Genomic DNA, 22,045 nt, shown 5'->3' with positions numbered 1-22,045 from the left:
ACCTGGGAGATACTTTTGCCCAATAGTTTCCCAACTCTGGCTGCACACTAAAATAACCAGCTGAAAGCAAGTCTCTGTATGTAGATCTCAGGGTTTGCTCCAGGTAATTCTGAGTGAAGATTGAGAATCAGTGATATAATCTTATCTCCTACATGTGACAGTTTGGGAAACTGAGACTCCCAGAGATTCAAATTTCACTCAGCGTTACCCAATGAGTAAAAAGCATGTCTGTAACTAAAGCCACATTTTCTGAAATCAGAGTAAGACCCAAAGAAATAAAACATGAATATAAGGCTTGACAGTACAGTTCATGCATGAAAAGATTTAATATTACAAGTTAACCTTTGGTTCTTGGCTTTGTTTTCAAATTAATTCAAATATTCTGATTCTATTCATCAAAGAGTTAATTTTTTTCTAGATCTGACACTGTGCAAGTTACTGGGTATGTGTAATTATGAAGCATACGTAATATTTGAATCCATTCTTGAGTGTGTTACTTTGTATTTCTTGTAATGCCACTCATTATTCTATTTGACTTTAATTGTGTTCTTAGTTGGATATGTTAAAGATTAATGATGCATTTAGCCTAAAGCAAGACTTACAGAGAGGTGAAGATAAAAGAAAGAGTAGACGCTATAATGTCAAAGATTTTGCTTTTTCCCTTTGGAGGGACTATATCTTGAGTATTTTATGTGAAAAAAATTAAGTGGTTATAGTCAATCTCTTACTGGTGTGTTAGTATCCCATATCCTTGCCATATACTGATATTATAACTCTGCCATCCTACTTAGAAATATATAGTGAGCAGGTGTGCAATGAGAACCATTATCCTGTTCAGTAGGTTGGCTTTGATTGAGCAGGGTGTGAACATAATATTTTCATTGCCTTAGTAGGAAAAAAATACAACTTCCTACTTTATATCAAATAAGATGTTAATCTTTTCACAAAAAAATCTGGGTCTAAGTCACAGGACAAGACTTTTTTTATATAACTGATTAAAAATTATTGACAGGCTTTAGGTAAAAATGTAGTTACAATTTAATTAATACAGTAGTTAAATTAATGGGAGGAGGTCAGATACTGTTTCCATGGATTAAATGAATTAGGTTGGACTTATAAAAATAATAATTATAATGATAATAAATATTATTATTATACTACTTGTAGTAGTGGTAACAGCAGCAGAAGAAGCAAATATATATTTAGCACTGGCAGTGTGCTAGGCACTCTTGTAAATTCTTTATATATATATATCAATTCATTTAGATGTTCACTATAATCCTGTACAATAAGCACTATTTTTTATGCCCATTATACAGACTATGAACATGAGGCACAGGAGATTAAGTAATTTAATCAAGATCATAGTCTGGTAAATTGAACATTTGGGACAGAAAGAACAAATTGTGGCTAAAAGTCTTTAGACTTGTGTGTATGTGTGTGTGTGTGTGTGTGTGTGTGTGTGTGGTGTGTACAGTTTACTTGAGATATAATTCACATACCAAACATTTCACTCATTTGAATTGTACAATTCAATGTTTTTTAGTATACTTACAGAATTTTACAAATGTTGTCACAATCAATTGTAGAAAATTTTCATCACCCCAGAAAGAAACTCCACAACCTTTAACAGTCATCTCCTTTTTCCCCAAACCTCTGGGCCCTAGGCAACCACTGATCTACTTTCTGACTCTGTAACTTTGCTTATTTTGGAATTTCATATAAATATTATAACATAATATGTGGTCTTTTTCAACTGTTTCCTTTTACTTAGTATAATGTTATCAAGACCCATTCATATTGTAGAATGAGTTAGTACTTCATTCCTTTTATTGATGAGTAATATTCCATTGTATGGATATACCATATTTTATTTACCCCTCCATAAACAGATGAATATTTGGATTATTTGCACTTTTTGGCTATGACAAATAATGTTGCTATGAATCTTAATGTCATAGCCTTCTAAACCTTAACAAAATTGGCTGGTGTTTATATACCATTTAAGTTAAATAGTAGGGTTACTTTTGCTGTTTCATATTTTTATGAAAAAAATGCAATTCAAAATTGTGGATGAGTCTACAATATCCAAACAAGGCACCAACTTTTTTTATTAGCTTTCTTATCTGCAAAAGAGAGATTCTACTTATTAATCTCATAGTAGAATTGTTCTAACTTTTCAGAAAGATGACTAAGTATTATTTTTTTTCTCCATAAACTTGTACAGAGTCTAGTGTATATTGGATGCTCAGTGAACCTTTGATAAATAAATACATTGATTTAAGGAAAATACATTTACTAGCAGTGACCTATGCTCATCAAGAATAAATAAATTTGCTTCAATTTCTTCCTTTTCTGGATGATTGGCCTTTTTTTATTGGGCATTACAGAAGACACCAAAGACTGAAGTCTAGCTATGGAAACTACTTCCACCACATACAGATAGAATTATCTTTTTAAGATGTCCTTTCTCTGAAGTAAGCTAGTTCCCAACTCTCTGAGGGCATGTATCTGAATTTCTTGTATCTTTTGGGTAAGATTTGATCTTTGTCTTCCACTACGAAGGCTTGTAATGCTTCAGACTGCCCTCTACATGGGAATGGAGACTTTCAACAGACTTAGCAGATGGTCAATGTTCAAAGAGATTATTGGAAACTCCAGCTGATCCTGGAATTTATCTAAATCCAAATTCCAGTATCCTATGCCTATGAGGTGTTCTGGAAAACTGTATGATCACTGAGAGTTAGTCTTTTACCTGTAACTCACAATTCTGTCCTTATAAGAGAAACATCACCTTGGTTCCTGATGTACATTTTAGTTTTCTGCTACTACTTTAACTATTTTTTTCCTGTAATCCAGAATTCTTGCTTGGACCTGTGATAACCTGCTAGATCTTATCAGCTTCATTTCTCTGAAGGGGTTTCTAGGACTTTTTCTCTCCTTCCCCACATTAAATGAACCAGAGAGCCTCTCTTTTCATGAAGTATGCCCTCTGCTGCAGTATGCTTGCCTTCACTTCTGGGGAGTCCTGCCATTCCTCCAGAAAAGAAAGGATTAGACAAAGTTGGCACACACCGTGCAACCTCTGTTCTCTGGAGGAACGTATTCTACACTTGCATTATCTTCTTTTTAAATCTTGTCCTACTCATTCCTGAATGAGTTGTTTCTCTTCCATGTTACATGATTGAGGTTCTGCCATGCTTCTCAGCTGAGTCAGTAAAAATGTTTTTATATTTTCCTTCATTTCAAATCAGATGGATGGAAGTCTCAATAATGTTCAAGAGTGTGTTCCAAGATATATTTTATATTTTATATAAATGGGCATATCCAAAAATTAACTAGTTGGGATTTTAGGCTATTTCACTCTATCACCAATGAGCATGCTTATTTGTTCGTAGATTTGACATTTAAAAAAGTACAAAATGGCCATCATCAAAAATCTACAAACAGTAAATGCTGGAGATCATGTGGAGAAAAGGAAACCCTCTTGCACTGTTGGTGGGAATGTAAATTGATACAGCCACTATGGAGAACAGTATGGAGGTTCCTTATAAAACTAAAAATAGAACTACCATATGACTCAGCAATCCCACTACTGGGCATATACCCTGAGAAAACCATAACTCAAAAAGAGTCACATAGCACAATGTTCATTGCAGCTCTATTTACAACAGCCAGGACATGAAAGCAACCTAAGTGTCCATCGACAGATGAATGGATAAAGAAGATGTAGCACATGTATACAATAGAATATTACTCAGCCATTAAAAGAAACGGAATTGAGTTATTTGTAGAGAGGTGGATGGACATAGAGTCTGTCATACAGAGTCAAGTAAGTCAGGAAGAGAAAAACAAATACCATAGGCTCACACGTATATGTGGAATCTTAAAAAAAAAAAAAAAAAGGTTCTGATGAATCTAGGGCCAGGACAGGAATAAAGGACATGGGGAGGGGGAAGGGGGGAAGGGTAAGCTGCGACGAAGTGAGAGAGTGGCATGGACATATATACACTACCAAACGTAAAATAAATAGCTAGTGGGAAGCAGCTACATAGAACAGGGAGATCAGCTCTGTGCTTTATGACCACCTAGAGGGGTGGGATAGGGAGGGTGGGTGGGAGGGAGACACGAGAGAGGGGATATGGGGATATATGTATACATATAGCTGATTAGCTTTGTTATACAGTAGAAACTAACACAACATTGTAAAGCAATTATACTCCAATAAAGATGTTAAAAAAACACTGTACATCAAGAAAAATTAGCAGCCTCACCTTATATTTAATATCACACATTTGATAGCTAAATATTATCTCAAACTTGAGAATTTTATCTGAGCATTCATCATAAGAGTACTGGTAATATCATCAGTAGCTACTTCTGCAAATATAAAAAAATCTATTGAAGTTAAACAAACAAAGTTTGTTTCTTTTTAGTTATGTGACTTGCAACTGTCTTGGAGTCTCAGTTTCCTCATCAGAAAGAGAAAAAATAATTTAAAATTGATTAATGTGAGGATTACAGTAATGAAAATAAATAATTAGCACAAGTTTTGAAAATAAATTATTTTCAATTGACATATTATACAAATATATTTTATTAAAATATAATCATAGCATTGTTTTCTAACAGTGTTAATACAAAGAATGTCAAGTGAGAATGATTTACTTAAAAATCTTATCTTACTTAGTATCATTTATTTTAAACAACTCACCACCACTCATTTACAGACCTCTTCTTGGTTCGAAAGAGCCAAATACAAACAATACTTACTTTGTGCTCTGAAGGTGATGTTCTAGGTGGTACTGTTTTTTTAGTTGCTTTATTTTTTCCTGCACTCTTATAAGATATAGAGCCTGCCCTTCTATACTCAGTCAACAGATTATTAATTAAGAATTGATTTACTCAGCCTGTTCAAAGTTCTTTGAGTCACATGCATACATGATAAACTTTAAGTCTCCTTGGTGATACTATTTTAATGTAATCTTCATGAAAAAATAGAGAAAAGGAATTTAGCCAAACAGACAGGAGTTCTATGGAAAAAAAAAAAAAAACTAAAAAGTGTTTCTAAGCACTGACAGATTTCAGCATATATCTCACAGATCTTGTTGTTGTTTTGAAACAGCATGGTGCCAAAATATGCTTTCAATTTTTGAAAAGTTGTTATGCAGAAATATACTGAACTAATGGTACTGAAGATTCATATCTCACTGTACACATTTTGTTCTCCTTGGCTGTTAAGTGGTGCTGAGACTCCAGGGTTGTATATTTTTCAAATAAATTGAAGCAGCTATTGTGGCAATGGGATTTGACAGAACAACACATTCATTACTTTGCTGATTCAAGTTGCATTGTTGTGCTAAGCCTATTTTATTTCTTGGACTCTTTCACTGAGTCTGTAAGATTATAAAGTCAATAGAAATAACTAAATAAAGATGATTTAGTGTATTCAAAAGGGCTAAAAAAATGAAGTCTCATGTGAAAGCTTTTTTTTTTTTTCTTTCAAGGCAGAGACGCCTGTGTTCAAAACTGCATTTGACTAGTCAAAAATGCAACTTAGTTCCCTTGGGTTCTTTCCTCCTATATTGTTCTTAGACCTTCAGAATGTTCTCTGACCTTCTCTCTTGATTCAGTCTTTATTTTCAAGTATTAGAAATATGAGTTTATCAGTGTTACTTGTAAAGTAGCAAAACCAAATTAATAAATTCCCCAAAGTTTAGGAAGACTTTTTTAAAATGTTGACTTTTTTTTCTTCAGCACTTTGATATTATAGTTATTTCTCTCCTCGATTCTATATTTTAAAGAGATGTCATCTTAAAATCGGCCATGCAGTGCTCTGATCAGTTTCATGTTGATTCTTTTAAGTAGAGTTAAACTTCAGTTCCAGGGTGAATTTGTTCCTATTTCCTTGAGGCCAGTTGTCAGAATTGTGGCAGCTTATGTCATGGCTACAGTGTGGTCATCATGTATTGATAGTTAACTTCTTTCACTTGCTGGGGGTTTCAGTATCTACAAAGTAGGTGAAAGGATATGGTTCAGAATGCTATCTATAGCCCTTGAGGAGAAACTAAAGGTCCTTGACTTTATTTAATAACTAAACAATTATTCTTTTGTCCTGTTTGACTGCTTTTCCTTTATTTCTACATTTTCTCACTCCTCTGATTAAATTTATTCTTTGATTAAAAGTGTTTTTACAGAGAAGGGGCAGGCAGAGGACATGGCGGGGGGGGGGGGTTGTCCTGGGAAGGGTCCATAGAGTGCTGCTCCATTTCACCATTAGCCTACATATTTTTTCCAGAGAAGGATGAGGGGATGAGAATGGGATAGGGTATTAAGTGACAAGATCCATCCTGCATTTAAACCTTAGCTCTTCAAAATCTCATGTCATTTGAAATGTAAGGACCTCATTTGACAGTGTTAAACATTCACGTCATGGTGTGGTATGTGTGTGTGTGTGTGTGTTTATATTTGCCCATGCTTTCTCTAAAAGTTAACATGGACAAAATTCAATAAAGCTATGTTAGTGACATGGAATATCTGCTTATTTTAAGAAAAAAATACCTTAATTCCATTAGTCAATAATATATGTTATGAATATAGTATATTAAATAAACTGAAAAATTTTTGTTTATGTAACTTGCACAATTAATTGAACCAAGGCAACAGATACGAACAGGAATACACTAGAAAAAAACAACACAAGTTCATTCTAGTTATAAAGAGTGTTTAAACAAATCTACGTAGCAGAATGGCTGAGATGTGTGACTCAGTATTCAGGAAAATCACTTCTATTCTAGCTTTGCACCAACAAGCTGTGTGGTATTAGGACTGTATTTAAACCCTCTAAGCCTCCATCTCCTCATTTGAAAACTGTAATTAATAATAGTAATTACCGGGCTTCCCTGGTGGTGCAGTGGTTGAGAGTCCGCCTGCCGATGCAGGGCACACGGGTTCGTGTCCCGGTCCGGGAGGACCCCACATGCCACGGAGAGGCTGGGCCCGTGAGCCATGGCCACTGATCCTGCGCGTCTGGAGCCTGTGCTCCACAATGGGAGAGGCCACAACAGTGAGAGGCCCGCGTACCGCAAAAAAAAAAAAGAAAAAAAGAAAAAAATCTGCAAAGAAAAATATATAAGTAGAAGTAAAAAAAAACCCTAAAATTGAATCCTACCTACTTCAACTACTTTTTAATACATTCAACTTTAATAATTATTTTACAGCTTGTGAGAATCAAGTAAGAAAATAAGGAAATGACTTTTTGAAGATGAAATAGAATTTATAGGTAAAACAAAGAAAAAAATTAATAATTATAACTTTTATATAGTGCTGAATGTCAGGTGCTTCCCAAACACCATCTCATTTTATTCTCACAGCAGCCTTACGAGTTTTATGGTGTTATTCACCACATGTGTAAATGAGGAAACCACTGTTTGTAAAAGATAAAAATGTCAAAGGGCAACAAGCAGTATAAATACAGGAGAACATCTACCTCAAGAGCACATAATCTAACTTTTATGCTATAGTATCCAAAGTAACTTCCCATGTCATGTGTGTTAGGCTGAATTTCTAAACTGACCCCCCAACTAAAGATATTCCACCCTAATCCCTGAAAATGTGTTAACACGATGGATAAGCTATCACCTCAGGTTTATGCTGTGTTGCATGGCATCTTGGTGGGGTTACTGTAATCACAGGAACCATTAAAAAAAGAGACCTTTCTCTGGTCTGTAGCAGAAGAGGAAGTAAGACAGGTTCAAATTGTGAAGAGAATGTGTGTGCCCTTGCTGCTCTGAAGATGGAGAGGGCCAAGTGAGAAGGAATGTAAGTGGCCTCTAGAAGCTGAGAACATTGTCTGACCAGAGTTAGCAAGGAAATCGAAAGTTCAGATTTACAGCCACAAGTAACTGGATTCTTCCTATAATCTGAATGATCTTGGAAGTGGATTTTTCCGCAGAGCCTCCAGATTATTAATGTTTGGACCACAATGTCAAAGAAGAATACTATTCAGCTAATGAGAGGGAGATAAACTTTATCTCAGTTAGAAATGGTGCACTCTGTTCTCCTTTGCAGTTATCATATTAGAAAAAGAAAAAGCCAGGACAAAAACTAAAACTGAAAAATGAAGTCAGATAATTACACAGTCACAGGAAAAGCCACATCAGCTCCTTCGAGCACTTAGTCCTCTTTCGGTGACACATTCCACACATGGAAGGAAAGTGACAGTGTAACAATCAAAAATACTGTGTATCTATGCAAGGCCACATGCTAGACCATTAAGAGGACCAGAAGAACTAGATTAACAGTTATGAAGAAGGTGAGAAAGTGGTAATAAATTGTTTCATCCTGAAATCTATAAAGTTGATCCCTCATCTGCCAGAGGTGAGAACACATCTAACTAGGTCTTTAAGCACAGCAAGCTTCAGGCAAAAGTGGGAATGAGCTACCACTAAAAGACAATTTAGCAGGAAATTGTACGTTCAACACACAGCAAACTATGTAATACAACCTCTCATACGACTCGTTCTAGAAATGATAATGATTGTATTTACTTTGCATTAGGCACTTTTTTACTATGGGAACTACACAAATAATGAAAAATGTTTATGTGAAGCAGGATTTCAATCAATGCTAAGTCAGATTTCCTGGACTTGTACAGTCAAGACTATTTTAGAATTTGTATTCATTAAATAAGCATACCACTGATAACCTGCACTCTCTTGTTCAACTTGCCCTTGATTGATATATAAATTCTCTGTAATTCTAATTATTTACCCAACTGGTGTATACTTGGTGTGTGAGAAGTGACTCAAGCCTCAATATTTAGGGAAGAAAGTCACAAAGTACTGGGAGCTCATACAGAGTAAAGAAAGCTGACACAGAAAAACATCTGTCTCATTACATTTGAATTGCAAGATTGTCTCTTCCCTGATAATTTCCCTATTTGAAGAGTATAGGGAGTGCTTTGATTAAAAAGGTTGTTTCTGGGATGTTACTAATCAAGTGACAGAGTGTTACAGTCAAGAAAAGTGAATAAGGTCTAGAAATATTCTGTACAACACTGTACCTGTAGTCAACCCTCATACACTTCACGGTTTATAAAATTTAAAAAAAAATAAAAGGTCATTTTTCCTCTTTCTTAAATTAAAAGTTGTACTCAGAATATTCATTTTGGAATAGGATGAGGATATATCGAGCCTAGAATAAATAATCTCCAGACACCAGGTAAATATTCTCTAAGTTTCTATGAAGTAAATTATCTTTTTATTTGCTATCTTCATTTATCATTAAAACCATGACTTCTGAAAGGGGATGTTGGTACTGTTCATTTGTGCCAGAAACTTGGTGTTTAGAAATGAGAATGCCAATTCCAGAATAGATTTTAATATAAAAGCCACTGGTATAATATAATCACACCCTGTAAAAATATAATTGATATAATATAGTGATTTAATACAAAAGTCTTTAAATAATAAACCCATTAGCTCATTTCTTCACTAGATACATTAAACAGATACAAGAAACGGCCTTAAGAGATGGGAAAATGGAGCTTGACTACAGACAAACCCATAATTACAGGATAACATGACAAGAACTCAGGTGTTGAAGCACATGAAAAAAGCTTCCCTCTCTTCCATTGTGAACACTGCTCACAGGAATCAGAGCTCATCTTTGAGAAATGCCATTGGTAGTGTCACATTTACATTTTTATTATGTTCTTTTTTATGGTCTGAACACTCACTTATAGGAATGAGTCTAATCAGGAAACCTGGTAAGAGATGTGGTAAAACTAGCATTCAATAACATAAACAAGTAAATCAGACAACGCTTATGCCATTTAAAAGTATACAGAATTTATCAATTAATTCCCCTGTTAGCTTAGATTTTTAAAAAATACTTAAAAAATAAAACTGCAAATATGGAACCTGTGCTCCTAAACACCTAAGGTCCCAGGTCACTGAATTTAGGCATACCTGCTTATCAAAGCTGCCAGCTTGTTCTCATGGAAAATGAAGATGAATGAAGGAGTTGACCCTATCGAACCTGTGACACAAGAGACTCTGCTTAATAAATTAGAATTACTTGCTTTATGACTATCTTCCAAACAGAATGAAATCATCCAGAGAGCAGAGATCATATTTCCTGTTCAGTGGTGTTACCCCTAACTTCTAGCATGATGTTTGGCCCACAGAGTAATTACAAATATACTCCAACTAACTGAACACCATTTAGGAGGATCTGTAGACCAAATCATTACCAAAAAAACTGTTGAGCAGAATATCATATACCTATTATCAATCCCAGGGGAGGATTCCAACCACATGGAGGATAGCAAAGATCATCACTATGTCAACCTTCAGAAACAGAAATCCAAACACTTCTGCTCACTGCATCTTGGTATCAGAGTTGGCAAGGAAAACACAACAGAGTCAAGTACTGGATGGAACAACACTTTACTTACTTAGAGACACTTCAGTGACTGGTCTGGGTCCCAGTACCCAGTGGGTCTCTACTGGCAGGGCAATTCACCTATTCCCAACACTCTCATGCTGTAGCAAAAGGATTGGGTCCCTGTCCACGGAAGACAGATATAGCAGTGGGGTTGGCATGGTGACATAAGATCACACACTTAAGTAGAACAAAAGAATACTCACTGAGCTTGAAACAGTGGAGAATATTCCCACACAAGATGATAAGCCCAGCACAGGCTGTGTGAGCTCTTTATCTCTTGATAAGGAAGTATCGCAAACCCAAGGTCCATCCTTAAGCAACCAAGTGGGTGGTGGAAAGACTGTGTGTGAGACTGCCTTTACCAACAATAACCAAAATAATTTTCAATCATTTATAAGCTAGAATTAGGGATGGTGCTAGATACATGGTGTTTATTAAATTGTTTTCTTGAGAAGCTAAAATTATTTGGGACGATAAAATCATGAGAACTAAAGGTTCTTACTCTTAGGTCACATTTTATTATGATTTTCAAAGCATTTACTACGGGAAAGGGCAACGCGATCTTATCCAATGGTCAAAAGAATTCTAGCTGAACAGATCCATAGAAATATATAGAGAGGAAAGGGTATTATATATTTGGAATAAGTCAGGATGTTCTGCAATTTTGTTACATTCATCAATTTATCTAGTGCATTTGATTTTGTGGAAACTTAGGACAAAGGAATAAATAAGCTTCTTGATTAGAACGCAAGCTATAAAGCTTAAGTATGCCCACAATCTGCTTCAGCGTATTAGAAAACATACTAATAAGAAGCCACTTCCCTACATACCTTGTATCTTATTGTGGTGTAGTCCTAAGGAAGGTGAGAGACATTTCATGATTTGATACAGGTTTCTACCTTAAATACAAGCATATTTAAAAATTGTTTTTTGTTCTATAACTTCATCTAAAAATTTATTTTCTTTAATAGCCCACTATGTAATTCACAATATCATCTATTTTCTTTCATTTTTCTGCAATTTAGAAATATAAATTTGCACTTTATTTTGTTATCCTTTGGTTTATTCTTGTTTCTATATAGTTAAATACATTCAATGTTCACCAACAGTCATCTTGCTGAAGATTTTCTAATTGTCTAGCACAGTTCTCAAAATAGCAGAGGTACAACATTTCCTGAGACTTGGCAAAGAAAAGCATATTGTTTTAAATGTTTTAAAACTGAGAAACTTGAAATTGAGTGGTAGAAACAGTTTGTTAAAACTCTGCATGAGCTCTTTATGTGTAGTGATGAAGAAAGATGGAGATATTATAAAGACAAGGAGTGTATATCACTTAGTCTTTATTTCTCCAGTTAACAGTTATCAATGTTATGGCATTTGTAATTAAATTCCAAAATGACTGGGAGTCATAATCCCTTTAATTACTAGCTCAGGAAATGGAGTATAAGGGATGAGATGATCTGAATCACCCAGATAAGGCTAGGTAGACAGGAAGCAAAGAGGAAGGCTTTCCATACCTTTCTCATTTTCTGTCCTCATTTATCTTTCCACCTACTCACAAAGCCAACAAGAATTTTTGAACAAATGATGACCAAACTTAAAATTTACAGTGTATCATATTAGAAAGCCAGTGTTTCATTGACATTATTTTCTAAATGGTTTTACAAGTTGAAAATAATAAAAGTAGTTTTTCAAACTGACTGTCATTAGACTTAAAATAAAACTATTCATTGAGAAATGCAGGTAAGAAAATTGAAGTCATCAGAAATAACTATTTATGAAGCTATGCATCCCCACTAAAATGTTTTGATATATGTGCTTTCATTTGATTACTTATCATTACATTTCTTCAGTCCTGAATTATTTAAAGTGCATACAACATTGTATGTTCTACAATGTGAATAAAATAGCCCCTTAAAAACTGCCTTTTTTGGTGTCAGAATTATTTTCACACAGTCAGCTTCTATAGAATGCTTACATGAAAATCTCATGATAAAATTATGTTTCTATAGCTGTCCAAAATGGCTGAAATCCTCCAAAACTGCTTGATCTTAACTAGAGGAAAAAAATATTCCCAATAGGAATGTCTACATTTTCCCATATAGAAAAGCAAATAATTGTATTAGAATTTGCTTATTATTATTTCCACTGCAATGACTGAGACTCAATAGAAACTAAGTTAAAGGGAAAAAAAGGTGTTTTATTGCCTATGTAGCTACAGTTGAAGGAATAATACTTCTTTCAGGCACAGATGGATCCAGTGTTTCAGGGCTGTTTCTTAGTCATAACTGTTCTCTCTCATGGTTCTTCATGATGATTTGGTTTATTTCTCAGATAGTCTTTTTCAATGAGATTATTGAGTTCACCTGGTGTATATGGTTCCAGGGACTGAGAAATATCAAGTCTCCCCACCTTCTTACTCTCTTTGCACACTCTGATTTACTCAGATTCCCGTATGTGCCGGTGGCTGGATCAAGCACCGTCTCCAGGAGAATGGAATGTGTGATCAGTTCTGACAGAGCTGCCTGGTGGATAACCTCACTACAGTCTCCTGACACTGAGTGGAGCTTTTCCTAGAAAGACAAGATTTTAGGTAAATATTAAAGTAATAAGTATTAAAGCATCCAATCACACCCACTACCACACACACACAAAAATGGTATTCATTTTTCCGTTCAATAGAAATTAATTAAACAATTGGTATGGGTTAGATATAAATATTATAACATACTCAACTCAGGTATTAGGTTTTGTGTCTTTATTTAATCTACTTTAAATCATACATTCGATTATTCTTTTTGATAAAATAATCCAAGACTGAAAATTGGAAGGATACAACTTAATAAGAAAGAGAAAAACAAAACTTTCTAGAAAGTTAATGTTTTAACTTAATGTACATTCCAAGATCACCTAGCATCTAACTCCAATATTAAGTCCTCTGTAACATGCTCTCAGTGAAATATCACCTTAGTGAAATATCACCTTTGGTTCCACACTGTGTGCAGTCCCATTGTTACACTGAGCAATAAGCATAACAATTTTTTCAACTGCAGGTGTATGCCAGGTGGTCTTTGGCAGGAAGGCATTGACATTAGAGACTCAGTGCTTAGAGATACACCTCATAATTAGTTATAGGTCACCCTTGTAATTTACCTTTAGAAATGGAAAAACAAGAAGAGTACTGTAAAATTCTAAAATTGGGAAATGGGACTGAATAAAAGTACACATATGCAAGTCAAAGTAATGATCAGTCAAGTTAGAATTGGAAGGTCCTATGTGGTGTAGGGGTAGAAAAATTTTCCCTTTTTCTTTTCTAGGTTCTTTGGTTGGTCTTATAATTAAATTGACATAAGACCAATTAACAGGAGAAAAACACATTTAATTCAGTAAGTATAGGAGCTCCACAGAAAATATGGGACTCCCAGGCAGTCACGTAATTGAGGCTTACATACTATCCTAAGCTAAGGAAAAGGGAATAGTTATGTACTAAACATTTAAATATTTCGACTTACTTTTATTACTTACATTCACTATTAAACTCTATATATTCAGAGCTCCCTGCTCTGGTCTCCCAATTCTATTTAATTGAGGTTTCTGTTTATTAATTTTTTACAGTGTATATTTGTAAAATATATATACACACATATTTGTCTTTAAAAATAAGACAGATGGTATTATATAATGTTTTAGCAATTACAAAGGGTCAGCTGATTGAGAGAACTCAGGAAACTCCATAGGGTGCACTCATAAAGGCTTTGATGAAGATACACAGTTTACCAAGATAAGTAAGCCAAGCAAAGATCAGAGAAGTTTTCATTTTCCAGAAGCAGTTACACAGTAGATATCCCATCTTCTGATTATGAATCACTGAAATAGATATAAAACACCTTAGTCTCAGATGAGCCAAAAAACAAGTTTACTAAAGTCTTTTATCCTCTACTGGTCAACTAGCTAAAATTAGGTGCATACCATTGTCTATACACATTTAATAAACAATGTAAGCAAGCTAGTACAAAAGATGAGTTTACACATCATAAACCACAAGCTAATACACTTTATCCCTAATTTGCAAGACTCAGTACCATGTTTCTGGACAACCCAGTAGAAAAATGTTGAACAACCACAGATCTGCTGCAGGTTAAACAAATTCTTACACAATAGTTTGTTATAAACTTCTATGGACTTCTTTCCACGTCATACTGATTTACCTCTTTATAATACCATATTTTCTAATTTCCGTATTTGATTCTTTGACATTTTAGGATCTTGTTGCCTGGAGACATTGCTCTTCCCAGAGTTAATTAATCCATAGTGATGGCAAACCAATTGCAAGCATGTCTTTCATATGCAAACTAATAAATTCAGAGTTCACCACCCCCCCCAACTACCTCCTTTGTGGTGCTCACACACTATTCCCTTGCCCTAATCATCTCAGGACCAGGTACCAGGCAACTAGAGACAGACCCCCTATAACCCAGAGTCTGTGGAAATTACTAAAAACTAGCCAATTCTAAGCCTGCTTACCCTACCTCACCCATTCCTTCCCTTAGAAACTGCAATAAAGACTCATGTCCCTGCTTTCCCCTCACTCTCTGCCTTTGACTGACTCTGGTGTTTTCTGTGTGGCCCCGTCCCCATGTTCCTCCTTTTAGAATTTGTGAATATAACAGACCATCTTTTCAAAGGCAATCATCTCTTGATCTGTTGGTCTTGACATACCTGAATAATAATAAAAAGCTATATTTTAAAATACTCTTCTATTTAATAACTGTTTGATTTTTTTTTTGGCTCAGTGTAGCATTAATTATTTAGTCAATTCTTTATCAATGGACAATTATATTGATTCAATTCTGTTGTTATTTTTATGAGCACTTCAGTGACAGCTTTCATTTTTCTTACTATCTGGGGCAAAAAGTTCTTAAAGATTTTTTTCTTAGAATTATTTTGCACTTCATGTAGATATTGTTTGACGAATAAGTATAATTTTTAACTATCTGCTGAGATCTATTTATGGGCATAGTGCTAGGATCTACATGGCACATGTTTTCTAGGTAAGCAAACAAATGAAAATATTAAGAAAAATATAAAAATAGTGATTATAATAATAAAAATAGTTAGCATTTATCAAGAATATATTTCAGTGTCAGGCAATGCATTACTAATAATAGAAAAAAATGTAGACAGTGTTGTCTCTGTGCCAAACACCATTCTAAGTGTTTGACTTTTATTAACCCATTTAATCCTCAACAAAAATCTGTAAGGTTGGTGTTACTACTCTCCACATTTTATATACGTGGAAACTTAAGTAGGATTTTCTTAAAATTGCACGGTTTGTAAGGGAAGAATTGGGATTTAATCTTCCTAAGAATCCAGCAAAAAAGTGTCACTATATCCATTTTTTAAATGAGTAATCTGAGAGTAAGAGACATTCAATAAATCTCTTAAGATCACATAATTACTAAGTAAAAGAGGGACTTTGATAACTCAGGTCTGTGGAAATCCAAAACTGCTTTCTGCCAATACTGACAGGTGTCTCAGGGTTCAAAGTTCAGAGTGTGTGAAATTTTATTTATTTTTTGGTTTTTTTTGCGGTACGCGGGCCTCTCACTGCTGTGGCCTCTCCCGTTGCGGAGCACAGGCTCTGGACGCGTAGGCCCAGCGACCATGGCTCACGCGCCCAGCCACTCCGCGGCATGTGGGATCTTCCCGGACCGGGGCACGAACCCGTGTCCCCTGCATCGGCAGGCGGACTCTCAACCACTGCACCACCAGGGCAACCCCCAGAGTGTATGAAATTTTAGAACTAAAATGGTTACATCTGGTTAGGGCAATAAAGGGAAGCTTGCTAATATATCCTGTTTAAACTGAACTTTGGTACATGGAAATGATTTTGGTTAAGTGACTATGTGGATAGCCCTGACAGACCAGGAGGAGATGTCGCGAGAGCAAGAGCAAAGTTAAAATGTGTATGTCACATCTGAACAGCAATGACAAGCCTGATTTTAAAAGTAGAAATAAATGTAAAAGGCTCAGAAGTTCATCGTTTATGACACTTTCTGTTGCAAGAAACAGAACACCCAAACAATAGTGGCTTAAACAATAACATTAAGTGGAAACTGAGATCATGTCATGCTGTGGAAGATGAAAAAGAAGAAAGATTAAAAACCAAACTGATTGGCTTCATCCAATCAGTTGAAGGTCTTAATAGGAAAAAAAACTGACCATCCTAACCAAGAAGGAATTCTGCCATTCGACTGCCTTTGTACTTGAACTGCAACTCTTTCCTGGGTCTCCAGCCTGCCAGCCTATTCTGCTTACTTTGGATTTACCAAGCCTCCACAACTGTATGAGCCAATCCCTTAAAATCTCTCTCTCTCTCCCTCTCTGTCTCTCCCCCACCCCCACCAATGGAATGGTAGCTGTGGTCCATCTCACAGTGGATCCAGAGGATCCCTGATTTCCCCAGTTCTGGAATGCATAATTAGAATAGACATATTCAGTAATTGGCAGATCCCACACTGGCTCCCTGACTTGTGAAGTGAAGGCTATTATATTGGAAAAGGTCAAGCAGAAGCCACTAAAACTTCCTCTACCTAGAAAATTGCATTACTGCATTTCTAGAGGGTTGTGGAGATTAGTGCTTCATTTAAGGACTTGAAAGATGCAGGGCTGGTTATGCCTAGTACATCGACATTCAACTTGCCTATTTGGACTGTGCAGAAGGCATGGATCTTGGAGAATAAGAATGTATTACAATAATAAGCTTAACCAGATAGTTGCTTCAACTTGCAGCTGCTGTACCAGATGTGGTTTCATTACTAGAGCAAATTAACATATCCCCTTGTACCTGGTGTGCAGCTCTTAAGATGGAAAATTCATTTTTTTTCCATCTCTGTTAGTAAAGACTACCAGAAGCAGTTTGCTGGTAAGAAGAGCAATCGACCGTCAGCATCCTACCTCAGGAATTTATCAGTCTCCAGTTCTATGACATAACTTAGTTCACAGAGATCTTGATTACCCTTCTACGAGATATCACACTGGTCCACTACATTTATGACATTATGCTGTTTGAACCTAGTAAGCAAAAAGTAGCAACTATCCTAGACTAATTGGTTAGTTGTTTGCATGTCAAAAGGTAGGCAATAAAACTGACAAAAAATTCAGGGACCTTATACCTCAGTGGAATTTCTACATGTCCAGTCGTATGTGGACACATCAAGATATCCCTCATAAGGTAAAGGATAAATTATTGCATCTGGACCCTCTAACAACCAAAACAGAGGCACAACACTTAGTGGGTCTCTTTGGATTTTTGAGATAGCATATTCCTCATTGGATTGTTATTTTGGCCCATTTACTGAGTGACCTGGAAAGGTGCTAGTTTTAAGTGGAGCCCAGAACAAGAGAAGGCTCTGCAACAGGTCCAGGGTGCCTTGCAAACTGCTCTGCCACTTGGGTCATATGACCCAGTAAATCCAATGGTGCTTGAAGTGTCAGTGGCAAATTGGAGTATCACTTGAAGCCTTGTGCAAAATCCTTTAGGTGAATCACAGTGCAGAACTTTAGAATATTAGAGCAAAATACTGCTGTCCTCTGCAGATAACTCGTTCTTTTTGAGAAAGAGCTTTTGACATGCTACTGGGTCTTGGTAGACACTGGACTCTAAACCATGGGTCACCAAGTTACATGTGACCTGAGCTACCCATTATGAACTGAATGTTATCTAACCAACCAAGCCATAAAGTTGGGAATGCACAGCATCACTCCATCATCAAATGGAAGTGGTCTATATGAGATCAGATCCAATCAGTCCCTAAAGGCTCAAGTAAGTTACATAAAGAAGTGGTCCAACTATTCATGGTCCCCTCTCTTGCCACACTACCTGCTTTCTCTCAGCTTGCACTTATGTCCTCATGGGGAGTTCAGTTGACAGAAGAAAAGAAGAGTAGAGCCTGGTTTACAGATGGTTCTGCACAATATGAAAGCACCACCAGAAAGTGGACAGCTTCAGAACTACAGCCCCTTTCTGGGACATCCCTGGAGGACAGTGGTGAAGGAAATCCACCCATCTGGCAGAACTTTGAACAATGCACCTGGCTCTTCACTTTGCTTGAAAGGAAAAGGACCAGACAGGTGATTATATACTGATTCATGGCCTGTGGTCAATGGTTAGGCACCACCCTCATTACCTCTTGTTACTCACTAACAAAGTTTTTCCTTTCTGTCCTCATGACCTTATATTCTACTGGCCTAGGGATCTTACTTCCAAAGGAAAGAATGCTTTCACCTGGAAACACAACATTAATTCCACTGATTCCATTAATTCCATTGAACTGGTCATGGAGACTGTCATCCAGACATTTTGGACTCCTTATGCCTCTTAAATAGGCAAGGAGGAGAGTTACTGTGTTGGCCGGGGTGACTGATCCTTAATATTCAGAGGAAACTGGACTGCTACATCACAGCAGAGATAAGGAAGAGTACATCTGGAATACAGGAGCTCCCATAGAGTATCTCTTAATATTACAGAGGCCTGTGATTAAGGTCAATGGAAAGCTGCAACTACCCAGCCCAGGCAGGACAACTACTACAGAATAATTTTAAATATAAATGACCATAGTTTTACTGAAAATCTCTTGTTCTCTGACTTTATAGTTTCCTATTATTTTCAAAGTCTGATGGAACTGACTTATTTGTCCTTCTTCTTTGAAGTATACCTCAAATGGTGGTAGCAAGTGAATTAATATATTTTCCCTGTGCATAATCACCTTGGAACTTTCTTTGAAGTAAAAAACAAACAAGCAAACCAAAAAAATTTACTGAAATATTAAAAAGAAGCTAATTTATCGATAGAGAAATATTTTAATGGATTATGATGTTGGATTCTTTATTGCATTTACTCTTTCATTCAATGACTATTTATTGAGCATCAAACATTGCTATCAATTTTGTATATATTGAAAAATGAAATTCTTGCTCTCCTGCTGCTACATTATAATGGGAGGTGTGGAGTAGGGAGAGAAACACTCAAACTAACGCATAAATTTAATTTTTATACATCTATATCTATACATACATATATAGATATAAAATGCTGACCATGTCACTATTTTATTTAGTGTTTTCCTAATTCCATCACTTCCTGTGATCATAAAACATAAAATTCCATGTTCGATAATATAAATCTAGAACCCAGAAAGGAGACATTGGGGAGACTTCTCATGCTTGCAATTTTGGTGTCTTCTTCTATGACTTTCAATAATAACACTCTAAATTATTAACATCCTGGCAGCCTCCTGAATGCTTCCTTATTATTGTAATAATACTGTAAATACAAGTGTTCTTTTACTATACGTAAGGGTTTAGTAACACTAAATTTCATAAATTAGCATTCACAAAATCCCCCCAATTTTCTAGTCCCATACAATATTTCTTAAAAATAGTAAGATTTATTAATTTTGGAAATGTAACTATATAGCTCTTGGTGGACTTTCCCTCATTCTTTCAAGCTGCCCCATTTGTAAGATAGTAAATATTTTAAAAGCAAAGCAAGTAGGAATTAAGACTGATGTACCATATGGATACAAGTCATAAATATTTTTGAAGTTAGTCTTTTTAAAATAAATCCTAGTAAAATTCAGTGGTACTAGGACAAATAGTTCTGGTTTAACTTTTACATGTAAAATGAAAGTAAATTGATATTATATTTAATAATTGATAATTATGCCAACTGTGGCATTTGGCACTGAGGAAAAATTTCCTGGCCCTTTCAGTCTGTCAGCTCACTCTTCCAGGAAACTGGAATCAGCACAGAGTAAAAGTTTTATTGAAGGATAACATATATATAAAGATATATAGGGGAAGTACTGAGCAGGCTTGGCCTTCAGACAATGAAACAGATCTGATACCTGTGAACAGAAAGGATTGGATAGAGAAAGCATCAGACTGGGTTGCACAGGGGACAAAGTCTGGAAGCAAAATTTGCCTGTTAAAGGAGTCACTTTGGACAGAAATACCCAGCCGTTAGTACCCTGACTGTGCACTGCCATTGGCTGAAAGATGCCTAGAAATAGCAGGGGCCAACACAAAAGATGAGGTGGGTTCTGAAGAGAGTGATGCTGGGGGTCTCTCAGCTAATTCTACGCAGATGGATGGGAAACTGTTTCCTGTAAGAAGATCCAGGGGCACACCTTCATGGCTACCACAGGCCTAAGAAGGCCAACCAACGACTAAAAATGGTATCTTATGAGATTTATATATTCTTTGAAAGGAAGAACTTTTGCTCTTGGTATTTCTATTGCTAGTTTATTGGACCTTTCACTTTGTTGTTTATAGGTTGACATTATGGCAATGGTGTAGGGACTTTGAGTTTTTGTCTCTGTTGTCAAAGCAAAAATTAATTGACTTCTGGAGCAAACCAAAAAGACACCCTCCCCTCTCGCCCCTGACTTTACAATAACAGACGTAGGGAGAAAGCATATGTCTTGTTTATGACATTTGAAAGAAAGAGGCATGGAGCAGTAAGAGCAACTAACCCCCACCACAGGAGACTGGAGCGAGCGAGTTAAAAAGGGAAAGTTGCAGAATGATGCTGCATTCACAAAAATCCATGAGCAGAGATGGCAAAAATGCTCATCATCACAAAATCTCAGCTATCACATCTCCTCACAGATTAAAGATAAGCTACTGCATTAACATTTTTTCTAAATCAGATGTACTGACAGGTCAGAAATGTCTAGCAAAACGAAGAAAGAAATAATAAGTGTTATCCCTCTCAGGGCTTTATGTAATTCAATGATTGAGAAATTGATCTTCAGTTAAACCAATAACAATGCAGGTTGTGCTCTAATTAGAGAGCAATAATGTTAGAGATAATAATAGAGGTGTTTTGAGATTAACCTCCATTACACAATTGTAAATTGTACATATCTGTGCTACTGAAAAGATTAGTGTGTTAGAGGAATAGGTCTCTAAATTTTGAGTTAATTTGACCAATACATATCATCATAGGTATTAACACATTTACAAAAGAAGTAAATAATATACACTGGCTTTTCTAGTGATAAAAATATGCCAAGGAGAATTGGAAAGATTTATGATCTCAGACTAATTAAAAATTTCCAGGGACCATTATTTTAGAGGGGCAAAAGTACAGATGAATAACTCCAAACTATTGCTTCTGTAGTGCTTTAAATGAAGATCACTTGTTGGAGAGGAAATAGTGAGAGCCCAGAGATTCTCACTCATCACTTACTTGTCTTTATAATGATAAACAATATTGGAAAATGATTTTATGGAATGTAAATAATAGTGGAATTAATTATGTTTATCAATTACGTGACAGATCTCAACTTTAGATCTAGTGTTGAATGCAGATATTTAAATGTCTTGACTCAACAACTGTTTAAAATTCACACTGCCCTTTAGGCCATTTCAAAAATCATATTCATGGAACATATGGCCTTTCATAATGCAACTTTTTCTCATCTCCCACTGTTTTCTAATGCTTCTTTGCCATTATAGTCTTTTTGTTTACTGTTACTCAATATATAACGTATATTTTGCATCTTAAAGACCACCACAAGTATATATTTTG

At 35.8% G+C, this 22,045-nt stretch overlaps 1 pseudogene; it reads left to right on the top strand.

The window, feature by feature from the left end:
- Positions 1-6,432: 6,432 nt before the first annotated feature.
- On the top strand, positions 6,433-18,622 carry LOC132520306 (uncharacterized; annotated as a pseudogene).
- Positions 18,623-22,045: the final 3,423 nt, after the last annotated feature.

Source organism: Lagenorhynchus albirostris, chromosome 5 (assembly GCF_949774975.1).
Source record: "Lagenorhynchus albirostris chromosome 5, mLagAlb1.1, whole genome shotgun sequence".
Taxonomy (NCBI): Eukaryota; Metazoa; Chordata; class Mammalia; order Artiodactyla; family Delphinidae; genus Lagenorhynchus; species Lagenorhynchus albirostris.
The sequence above is the reverse complement of the archived record's forward strand: the minus strand, read 5'-3'. Positions and strand labels throughout refer to the sequence as shown.